This window comes from Erinaceus europaeus, chromosome 21 (assembly GCF_950295315.1).
Source record: "Erinaceus europaeus chromosome 21, mEriEur2.1, whole genome shotgun sequence".
NCBI classification, from domain to species: domain Eukaryota; kingdom Metazoa; phylum Chordata; class Mammalia; order Eulipotyphla; family Erinaceidae; genus Erinaceus; species Erinaceus europaeus.
Window position 1 is genome coordinate 32471018 of NC_080182.1, and position 11232 is coordinate 32482249.

An 11232-nucleotide genomic window follows, 5' to 3' on the forward strand; every position below is an offset into this window, starting at 1 on the left:
TGATGATACAAGATTACAACAGATTCCAAATCTAGAGAGGACAGATATCATTTGAAAGTCTGTCTTTACAGACTTTCCCCTGCCACAAAGGCATCTACACTCATGTACAGAATTCATAAAACCATGAAGAACCATCTTGAAGAATAAGGAAGACATGTATGCCGCAATAATTCTTGCTCACTGATAGAGCAGATGGCATTTTCTTACGTCATCAAGCTCCCCCTATATGGGCATTTCCTATTCTGTTGAATTTTTTTTTCTTATGACTTGAAGCTGGTTAAAGTGATTTTCTTACTATTCTCAAAATTTCCTTCCAAAAGCAAGGTTCTATATATGTTCAGTATATTGCCTTTGCATGTTTGTTTAACTATCTAGCAAGTCATAAATTTAGTATGCCTGTATTCTCAGTTAAGTCTCTTTCACTCTCTGATGTATGGCAAACTGAAATTTCCTCTGTTTCTTGGGGCCGGGGTGGTGGTGCACCTGCTTGAGCACACATGTTACGGTGCACAAGGACCTAGGTTCAAGACCCGGCCCCACCTGCAGGAGGGAAGCTTCACACATGGTGAAGCAGTGTTGCAGGTGTGTCTCTTTCTCCCTTCTCTATCATCCCCTCCTCTCTCAATTTCTGTATGTCTCTATCCAACAGATAAATATACTTTAAAAAAAAATAAATAAATAAATGGTTGAGTGCACATGTTAGAACTGTTTTTTTAATATTTTAAATCTTTTCATTTATTTGTATTATTGGATAGAGACAAACAGAAATTGAGAGGGGAGCGGGAGATAGAGAGGGAAAGAGACAGGGAGATACCCACATCCCTGCTTCAGCCCTCATGAAGCTTTATCCTTGTAAGTGGGGACCAAAGGCTTGAACCCAGGTCCTCGTGCACTGTAATGTGTGCGCTTAACCAGGTGCACCACCACCGGGCCCGCTTCTCTTTTTTTATATTCCCACTAGACTGATGATCACTGGTGCTCAGTGCCTGTGTGACAAATTCACTGCTCCTGGAGACCATTTTATATTTTCTTTTCTTAGATAGAACAGAGAGAAACTGAGAGAAAGGGGGAGACAGAGAGGGAGCGAAAGAGAAACAACTGCAGACCTGCTTCCCAGCTATGAAGCCTCCCCTGCAGGTGAGCTGCAGGGGCTCAGAACTGAGTCTTGATTGTGGGCTCCACCAGATGCATCCAAAACTGTGCCAGTCCCTGTTCAGGGCGCCATTATGCCGGGCTAGCTTTGCAGGCAGGAGAGAGAGGACCAGGGAGTCATGGTTGAGTGGCATGCAGTTCAGTCTTTATTCATGTGGAACGCAGCACAATCTAAGCTATCTCTAATCACAGTTCTGTCCTTATATATCCTGAGGCAGAAGAGTCAGGTCAGAAGAGGATGTACATAGGATAGGGCACCCTATCTAGAAGGAAAAAGCGTGCAAAACAGTGAGGATTAGGGAGTCGGGCTGTAGCGCAGCGGGTTAAGCGCAGGTGGCGCAAAGCACAAGGACCGGCATAAGGATCCCGGTTCGAACCCGGCTCCCCACCTGCAGGGGAGTCACTTCACAGGCGGTGAAGCAGGTCTGCAGGTGTCTATCTTTCTCTCCTCCTCTCTGTCTTCCCCTTCTCTCTCCATTTCTCTCTGTCCTATCCAACAACGACAACAACAATAACTACAACAATAAAAAAACAACAAGGGCAACAAAAGGGAATAAATAAATAAAATAAATAAAAAATTTAAAAAAAAGAAAATTCTAAAAAAAAAAAAACAGTGAGGATTAAACCAATGCCCTGGAGGTGGTGCTTAGTTAACAGTGGTTATGTAAATAGAATACAGTGTTAAGCAGGGGGGATTAAACCAATGAAACAGAAGGGGTCTTAGAAGCAGAATTTAGAAGTATACCAACAAAACTGAATCTTTGATCCCAGCAGAAAGATATTGGTACACTGAGACTTCACCAGCTAACTAGAGAAGCTACATCAGGGGAAAGTTAAATCTCAATACTAGTTGTTTTCTGGTTTACCAGTCTTTTCAATAAAGCTTCCTCCCAACCCTTTCCACAGTTCACCCTGACATATTGTATTGTGGCCACAAAGATAGGCCATACTTGCAGTTTGTTAGAAATACAAACTCTCAAGCTGGGTAGAGGCATACTTGACAGAGTACACATCTTACCATAAGAAAGGACTCAGGTGGGAGTTCAGCGGTAGTGCAGAGGGCTAAGCACGCATGGCACAAAGCGCAAGGACCAGTGGAAGGATCCGGGATTGAGCCCCCACCTGCAAGGGAGTCGCTTCACAGGCAGTGAAGCAGGTCTGCAGGTGTCTATTTTTCTCTCCACTTCTCTGTCTTCCCGTCCCCTCTCCATTTCTCTCTGTCCTACCTAACAAGTACAACATCAATAACAACAACTACAACAATAAAAAACAACAAGGGTGATAAAAGGGAAAACAAATAAATATTAAGAAAAAAATAAAAAAGAAAAGAAAGGACTCTGGTTCAAGCCCCAGTCCTGGTCTGCAGGGGGCTTCACAAGTGGTTAAGCAGGGCCATAGCCACCCCTTTCCTTCTTCCCTCTCAATTTCTGCCCTATCAAATAAATAAGGAAGCAGATGGGAAAATGGCTTCCGGGAGCAGTGAATTCATCCTGCAAGCACCAAGTCACATGGACGACCTTGATAGGGAAATGAGAGAGAGAGAGAGGGAGAAGGAGGAGGAGGAGGAGGAGGAGGAGAAGGAGAAGGAGAAGGAGAAGGAGGAGGAGGAGGAGGAGGAGGAGGAGGAGGAGGAGGAGGAGGAAGAGGAGGAGAAGGAGAAGAAGAAGAAGAAGAAGAAGAAGAAGGAGGAGGAGGAGGAGAAGGAGGAAAAAGAGGAGGAGGAGGAGGAGGAGAAGAAGAAGAAGGAGAAGGAGGAGGAGGAGATGGAGGAGAAGGAGGAGAGGGAGGGGAGGGAGGAGAAGAAGAAGGAGGAGGAGGAGGAGAAGGAGAAGAGGAAGAAGAGGAAGAAGAGGAGGAGAAGGAGGAGGAAAAGGAGGAGGGGAAGGGGAGGGGGAGGAGGAGGAGGGTGGAAGGAAGGCAGAAAGGCAGGCAGACAGTCTGACTGGCTCTCAGGCCCCAGACCACACCTTCTGTGCGAAACCTACATTTTAACATCCTCAGTAATTCCTTGTTCACAGTAAAACATGAGAAGTAAAAAGTGACACAATTCTGATCCCCTGTAGCAGAGGTGGGGAGTCGATTTTTTCCTGCTAAGGGTCATTTGAATATTTATACCATGATACTTGGATCATGCAAAATGACCTACTTACAAATGAGGGCTGTGGCCTGGGAGGTGGCACAGTGGATAAAGTGCTGGACTTTTAAGCATAAGGCCCAGAGTTCTATCCCAGGCATAATCTAGGCCACAGTGATGCTAAGCTTCTTTCTCTCTGCCCCTCCAAATAAGTGAATAAATAAATTTTAAAATCATATCACTTAATTGTGCTATACTACACACACAAAAAAAAAGCTTCTAGATTTACTGAATTTCTAGTTTTGCCAGTGATTATCCTGGTAAGGTCAACCCAAATAATTCACTACCCACACAGGCCAGATGGTCCCCACCTTTGCCTTATAGCCAGCAGGCAAAATGGGGCTGGGAAAAGAGCCTACTTGGAAAATGTGCTTTGACATGTGCAACCCGGGTTCAAGCCCTGCCCCCACCTCACTGAAGGAAGCTCTGGTACTGTGCTCGCCTTCCTCTCTTAGCCTCTCTTGGCTTCTCTTTCTTTCTCTCTCAAAAAAAAAAAAAAATCATCCAAGATGACCAAGAGCATGTGAGAACCATTATCAATACTGTTTCACAACGTGCTCATTCAGCTGAAGGCCATTAATGAAGAGGGGTCTGCTGAACTTAGACTTTCCAAATAGTTTTCAGATGCAAACATACTATGTGCGAATAAACCATGTATTTAATCACAGATTACACTCGCAAAGTCTAAGAAAACGCAAAGTAGGGTCACGGGAAATTGGTTTCGTTCTGATGTATTCCTTTTTATTATATCTGCGAGCACATTTTATATTGAGTAGTTTTCAACGACAAAAAAATGAATTCATTGTATCACACAATAAATAAAAATTCACCCTCACAAACTTCATGTGATAAAAACAATTCAGTCTCTTTACGTGAAAGACAACAAACTACAGAAGAAAAGCTTTTGCTCAGCAAAGGAATTCCCTTCATACACATCTCTCTCCTGCACTGGGGATTTAGTTCCTGGAGCTGCTCTTTTCAATGAATTTTGTTTCACAAAAGAAAATTGCCATTTGTATAAACCAGGGCAAATCATTTTCGAAACCTTACAACACATACGAATTAGGAGGCTATTTTCAAATAGTTACTTTCGCTTGGGTCCCTATTATTTTAACAATTCCTCTTTCCTATGTACATGCATTTATTCAAAACCCAAATGCTCAAACAATTTAAGCCAAACACAGGAAAAGACTGTGTTCCAAATAAGAATCCCAGCAGAAGTGGACAATTGCAGTGACGCTGATAACCAGTGGGTCAATCAAAAATTGATATAAGACAAATTAGCAAAGGAGAAACAACAAGTTAGGTCCTGTTTCGTGTGTAGAAAGGTCCGTCAAAAGTGAGGAAGAGCCAAGGAGCACTGAAGTTAGACGAGAAATTACACCTTTAACTCAAAAATCTCGATTTGGAAATCATTTTGATGAGTTGTGTTATAATGCACCACCGGACTTTAAATATGTAAACTGAGGGGCCGGAGAGTAAAACAGGTCTGCAGGTGTCTGTCTTTCTCTCCCCCTCTGTTTGCCCCTCCTCTCTCAAATTCTCTCTGCCCTATCCAACAACAACTGCAATAACAAAAATAATAACAACAATGATAAACAACAAGGGCAACAAAAGGAAAAAAATAGTCCCCAGGAGCAACGGCTTCATAGTGCAGGCACCAAGCCCCAGTGATAACCCTGGAGGCAAGTGTGTGTGTGTGTGTGTGTGTGTGTGTGTGTGTGTGTGTGTGTAGTAAACGTAGGGGGCCAGATGGTGGGGTAGGTATTAAGTGCCCATATTACCAAGCATAAGGACCCGGGTTTGGGTCCCCACTCCCCACCTGCAAGGGGGAAGCTTCACAAGAGGTGAAACAGGCCTACAAGTGTCTCTTTATCTTCCTCTGTCTCCTCCTCCCCTTTCAATTTCTCTCTGTCATATTTAATAAAAATTAGAAAAAAAAAAAAAGGCTGCCAAGAGAGGTGAATTCACCATGCCCACACTGAGCCCCCCAGCAATAGATCTGGTGGAAATTATATACATACACACACACACACACACACACACACACACACACACACACAGACACACACACACACACACACACACACACGCGTACACACACACTCTCGCACACTCACACACACTCACCCACACACACTCACACACACACTCACCCACACACACTCACACACACTCACCCACACACACTCACACACACACTCACACACACACACACACACACACGCACGCGTACACACACACTCTCGCACACTCACACACACTCACCCACACACACTCACACACACACTCTCGCACACTCACACACACACACCCACACACACTCACACACACTCACACACACACACACACACACACACTCACACACACATACTCACACACTCACACACACATACTCACACAGACACACACACACACACACACACACACACACACACCTACAAAGACTGGCTGGGATTGACCTCAACCTAGACTAAGCCAGGGACCACGTTTTTCTGCACTTCTTTTATTATTATTTTATATTATATATTCATGAGGGGGCAGAGACAAGGAAGTTGAGTGGGAAGGAAGAAAGAGCGACGCCTGCAGCACTGCTTCACTGCTCATAAGGTGCCCCCTGCAGGCAGGGACCAGGGGCGTGAAGCTGAGTCTTTACACGTGGCAATGTGTATGCTCTATCAGTTTCACCAACACCTGGCCCTTTTTTTTCTGCATTTTTAAGGCTCCCCAAGCCTCGTGCAGAACTACAAACAACAAAGCCCAAGGAGCTTGGCCATGAGATCCAGGATTCTTGCAGGCCAGGCTCAGCGAGAGGCCAGCACTCACCAGAAAACAAACACAGGTGTGGACAACATGGCCCCAAGTCAGGAAATAGGCGGCCTTCATTGGGAACAGGTGGGGCTTGTTTAGAAAACGTTGGAAGCCAGCTGGGGAAAATGGAGGCCTTGGCTTCTCAAAGCCTGGAACTCCAGACAGCACTAACAAGCATGGATTTCTGTTGGTCTAGAGATCAGCCTTTTCTTCTCTCCCTTCTCAAATATTTACTTATTTTTATTGTCTTTATTTTTTTGTATGAAGACAACCAGAAATCAAGAGGAAAGGGAGACAGAGCGACACCTACAACCTTGCTTCACCACTCCTGAAGCTTTGCCCTTGCAGGTTGGGGACCAGGGACTCGAACCCGGCTTGTCACGCACTCTTTACAGGTGAGCTCACAACCAGCTGAGCCACCACTGGGCCGAGAACCACCTTCTCCACCACCTGTCTGTGTCCCTTTTCTGGGTCACTTCTGCTCCAGGGCTGAATTGGAGGGGGAGGAGGGGAAGCCCTGGATTGTCCCTGTTGGCTGTGATATGCCCAGTCCTCAGAATAAGGCACAGACATCGGCTCTCCCTATTGAGAGATTCCCAGGCAGAAAAAGACAGGACACCCTGAGGCCAAGATTCAGGAAGCCGTATCTGTGCTGCCGGCAGACCCAGCCAGACTCGTGTCCACAGGAGGCGGGGCCCCAGGCACCATGGCGCTGCCCTTTATACAGTGACCACCTTCCCACAGTCCCTCACCGCCACCAGCTGCACAGGGGACGGTCTCTTCTGCGTGTGCAGAGAGGACACCTTGTCTGGGTGGTCAGCAGACTCTGGGGTAGAAGGAGCAGATTCTCAGGCCACCGACCAGGCCACCTGGGTGACGGGGGAGGAAGCCCTGTGTGCGCTGGGAGGAGGGGAGGTGGCCGCCAACTGCCTGTTTCTTTCACTAAGAAGTGAACACTGATTTTCTCTTTGGAAGTGAACGCTTACTTGCCTCATGCCCTTCCAATTCTCACACCCCCAGGCCCCTTCCCAAAGACCTTTCCTTGAAGCTCCTGAGACTGTCACCCATTAAGACACTTTCATTGCACCAAAGTAAAAGACTTTGGGGTGGGGGTGGGGGGCCAGGTCCTGGAAAATGATGGCAGAGGAGGACCTAGTGGGGGTTGTATTGTTATGTGGAAAACAAGGAAGTGTTACCAGTGTAGAAACCATTGTATTTACTGTCGACTGTAAAACATTAATCCTCCAGTAAAACAAAAAAGGCAGGCCCAGACCCAAGGGTGACCTAAGTTTGACCTAAAGGCGCCCTAAGGGTGACCTAAAGGCGACCTATGGGCCGGCCACCAGGCCATCCATGCCCCACACAATTGGGTCCCAGAGGCTTTGCTGTGTCCTCCAGGCCGCCTCCACACTGCACCTGCCCTGGGCGGGTCCTGGCCCACCGCATCCCTGCCATCCCTGCCCTGAAGGTTCCCCTCCCCAATTCCTGCTTCCCCCCACTTGAAGGTCAGGTAGAGGGGAGCTTACCTGTAAGAGAAACTGCAAGTGCAGTGCGGGGCTGGGCTCCTCTGCAGGGTGTGTGCGTGAGGGTCTCTTCTGTGCATTGGGTGGGGCTGGGGGCTTCGCAATAGACACGCCTCAGACACGCCTCCGGGCAAGGGTCAGTCCTTGCCTTCAGGCCTGGCCAGGACCTTGCCTGCAGGAAGCTCTAGTCCTAAGACCAGAATCCCTAGGAGATTTGGAGGGGTGCTCCACCCTACCCCCACCGTCTGCACATCCAGTCCCAAGAGAGCTGCCTAGCAGACACGAAAGGCTTTAAAGAGCTTTAAAAGTCCTGTGAGCAACTACAAGACTTTCTCTGGCTTTGTCATAGCACTGCTGGGCGAACTTCTCCTTGCCCCCCAAGAGACTGCATTCATTGTGGGGTGTAGGCAGAGTGAGTGAGTGAGTGAGTGAGTGAGTGAGTGAGTGAGTGAGTGAGTGAGTGAGTGAGTGGGGGTTTGCAGAACTGGGCTCTGGCCTCCTTCCCTGGCGGAGGGAGTTGAGGTGGCGTCTCTGGCCTTGCCAGGTGGACCTGATTTTCTACGAGTCCCTAGAGCTGGGAGTCATGCTAGCGGAACTTAGCAAGAGGTGGCCATGGGCAAGCATGGGCGAAACCTCCCTTCTATGTGGGGTAGAAAGAAAGAGGCGAATAGGGGGCGGGTGGTGGTGCACCAGGTTGAGCGCAGATAGTACTAAGCACAGGCATAGGTGCAAGGACCAGTGTTCGAACCCCCGCTCCCCACCTGCAGAGGGAACACTTAGTGTTCACTCTCTCTCTCCCACTCCTCTTAATTTCTCTCTGTCCAATCGAATAAAAAGAAAAAAAGAAGAAAGACTGGAGAAGCAGTGGATTCATAGTGCTGGCACTGAGTCTTAGTGACTGGAGGCAAAAAAAAAAGGGGGGGAGGTCAACTAAAAATCAAGCCTGGGACTGATTCAGATCAGAGGTCGCCCAAGTGTCAGGAATTAGGGTTCCATGTGGGATACAGGGGCAGTGGCGCCCTGGTGGTGTGAGGGTACACAGCCGGATGAGCCTGGAGTCTGCACACCTGCCATGTGCACAGGATTGAAAATCAGATTAACCTACATTAAAAATTAAAGAAAAATCAAATGTAGAGCCATTGGGTGGTGATGCATCTGGTTAAGCGCGCACATTACGTACAGTGTATAAGGACCCGGGTTCAAGTCCCAGGTCCCCACCTGCTGGGGGAAAGCTTCATGAGGGTTGAAGCAGGGCTGCAGGTGTCTCTCTGTCTGTCTCCTTATCTCTTTCCTTCCTCCCCACTCAATTAATCTCTGTCTCTATACACTAATAAATAAATTAAAATATTTTTTAAAAGATTTAAAAAATTAAATATCTAGCATAATGGTTATGCAAACAGACTCATTCCTGAGCCTCTGAGATCCCAGGTTCAGTTCCCCATACCACCTTAAGCCAGAGCAGTGCTGATTAAAGATAGAAAAGAAAGAAAGAAAGAGAGAAATAAGGAAAGGAAGAAAGAAAGAAAAGAAATTAAATATTTTTTTAAAAATCCCCCATGCTAATATAAGGATCATTGTTTCAAAAGGAAAACATTCCCCAGTACCCATAAATTGGAAGTTAGACTTTACAGAAACAAACTCTGGACTGGAGAGATAGCTCAGCAGGTAGGGGGTAGGGTTTGCCATGATTCTGACTTAGGTCAAGTCCTGAAACCACATGGTCAGTGCTATGGCACTGAGAAAAACTCTGGTTCTGTGGTGTCTTCTCACTCCCCCTCTCTATCTGCCTCTCAATGTGTGTCTCTCTCTAAAGAAGAAAGTGATCTGGACTGATATCTATTCAGATTTAGGACAGGATCCTGTGTGACCTCTGAGTCCCTGTCAGTTCAAGCTCAAAGTTCGTGCTCACAGCTGGGAACATTCTCAGTTGCACTCATTTCAGGACCACTCTTCCCCAGGTAGCAAAGTAGGGGGTTAACAGTTAATGGTACGCATACACTTTATTCATACTTCAGAGCTACTCCTCTGCCCTGATCCAGCTTTCTAGTCCTATTCTCAACTCTGACACCATCTTCCCAGACAATACTTAGAGTCTACCTGCATGTTAGCTGTCAGGCTCAGGCAAAAATGACTTAAGTCATGGGCCCCTTGGTATACACCTAAAGTAGACTCCCTAGCTTCTTCCCACTTGAAGACCCCTAGTTTCATCTGCTGTGTTCCTACATTTTGGTTCCTGTTTATTAAACAACTTGGTCTTTATATCTTACTGCCTTTCAGCCACGGAGCTGCAGAAGCTACCGTGACGCTAACCTGCCTTCCCTGGGCAGACAACCTCGTGAATGTGTCCTGTAACCTCACCTTTCCAGAGCCCTGTTCCACTGGGGAAAGAAAGAAACAGGCCGGGGGGGGGGGGGGGGATGGATCAACCAGTCAATGCCCATGTCAAGCAGAGAAGCAATTACAGAAGCCAGACCTCCCTCCTTCTGCACTCCATAAGGAATATGGTTCCATATTCCCAGAGGAATAAAGAATAGGGAAGCTCTGTTCCCTTTTGCACCATTACGGGAACTCCAGTGGCCAAAATGAAGTATAATCCCTTTGTGACTTCTGACTGGAGCAAGAACCATAAAAGGCATTTGAATGCAGCTTCCCACATGTGCAGGAAGACTGTGTCTTCCCCTATTTCCAGAGAGCTGAGATGGAAGCACAGCGTTCAGTCCCTGCCCATATGAGAGGATGCTGAAGTCCAGATTGTTCAAGGGCAAAGCAGTCCAAGCTGACAGGAAGAAATACGTCATCTACACTGAGTGAGTGCCTTGCGAGGAGGCAAATAGTGCATCCATGGAGGCAACTGCTCCAGCAAGGTGATTCTCACTAGACTAAAGCTGGACAGAGATCGCCAGAAGATCCTGGAACACAAAGCCAAGTCTTGCTAAGTAGGAAAAGAAAAGGCCAAATATAAGGAAGAAACCAATGAAAAGAAACGAAAATGAAATCATTTTATATGCAACTTTCATTAAAAACTGCTAAATGAAAAATAAATAAATAAATAAGGAAGTTTCAATGGAGGAGATGAGAGCCGGAACTATGGTGGGAACTGTGTGGAATTGTACCTCTGTTATCTTAAAATCTTAGTAATTATTATTAAAGCACTATTAAAAAGAAAAAAAAAAAAGAAAATTATCCGAGGAGGTGAAAGTAACCAGGGTGAAGCCATGGCTCCACAAAAGAGAGAGAGAAAAAAAAAAAAAAAGGAAAGAAATTCAACATATGGTGATGATATTCTGTCACATGCAGTGGAGGTTCGAATAGTAGAATCATAATGAGACAGAAGTAAGGAAATTAGCCAGATATCCAGGAAGGCATATGTGAATACCTAAGATTGGAACACGGTTTTAAGTAGAAAAAAAAATGACTTTATATTTAAAAAGTAATGAGAATAGGCACCATCCCTCCTTTTGGAGGAAAAAATAGAATGCATTTACTTCTTTGGAACTCTTACAAATACCACTGCCCTACTCACTCATTTGATATCTAAGCCTCTCCACATTTTGAAAATGTTATTTCACTTTGATTTTTGGTATGTTTTGTCTCTTCAGTGAGATGTTAAAA

At 46.2% G+C, this 11232-nt stretch overlaps 1 pseudogene; it reads left to right on the forward strand.

Annotated features, from left to right (window-relative positions):
* The first annotated feature begins 10202 nt into the window (after nt 1-10202).
* On the forward strand, nt 10203-10813 carry LOC103112782 (large ribosomal subunit protein uL24-like; annotated as a pseudogene).
* Nucleotides 10814-11232: the final 419 nt, after the last annotated feature.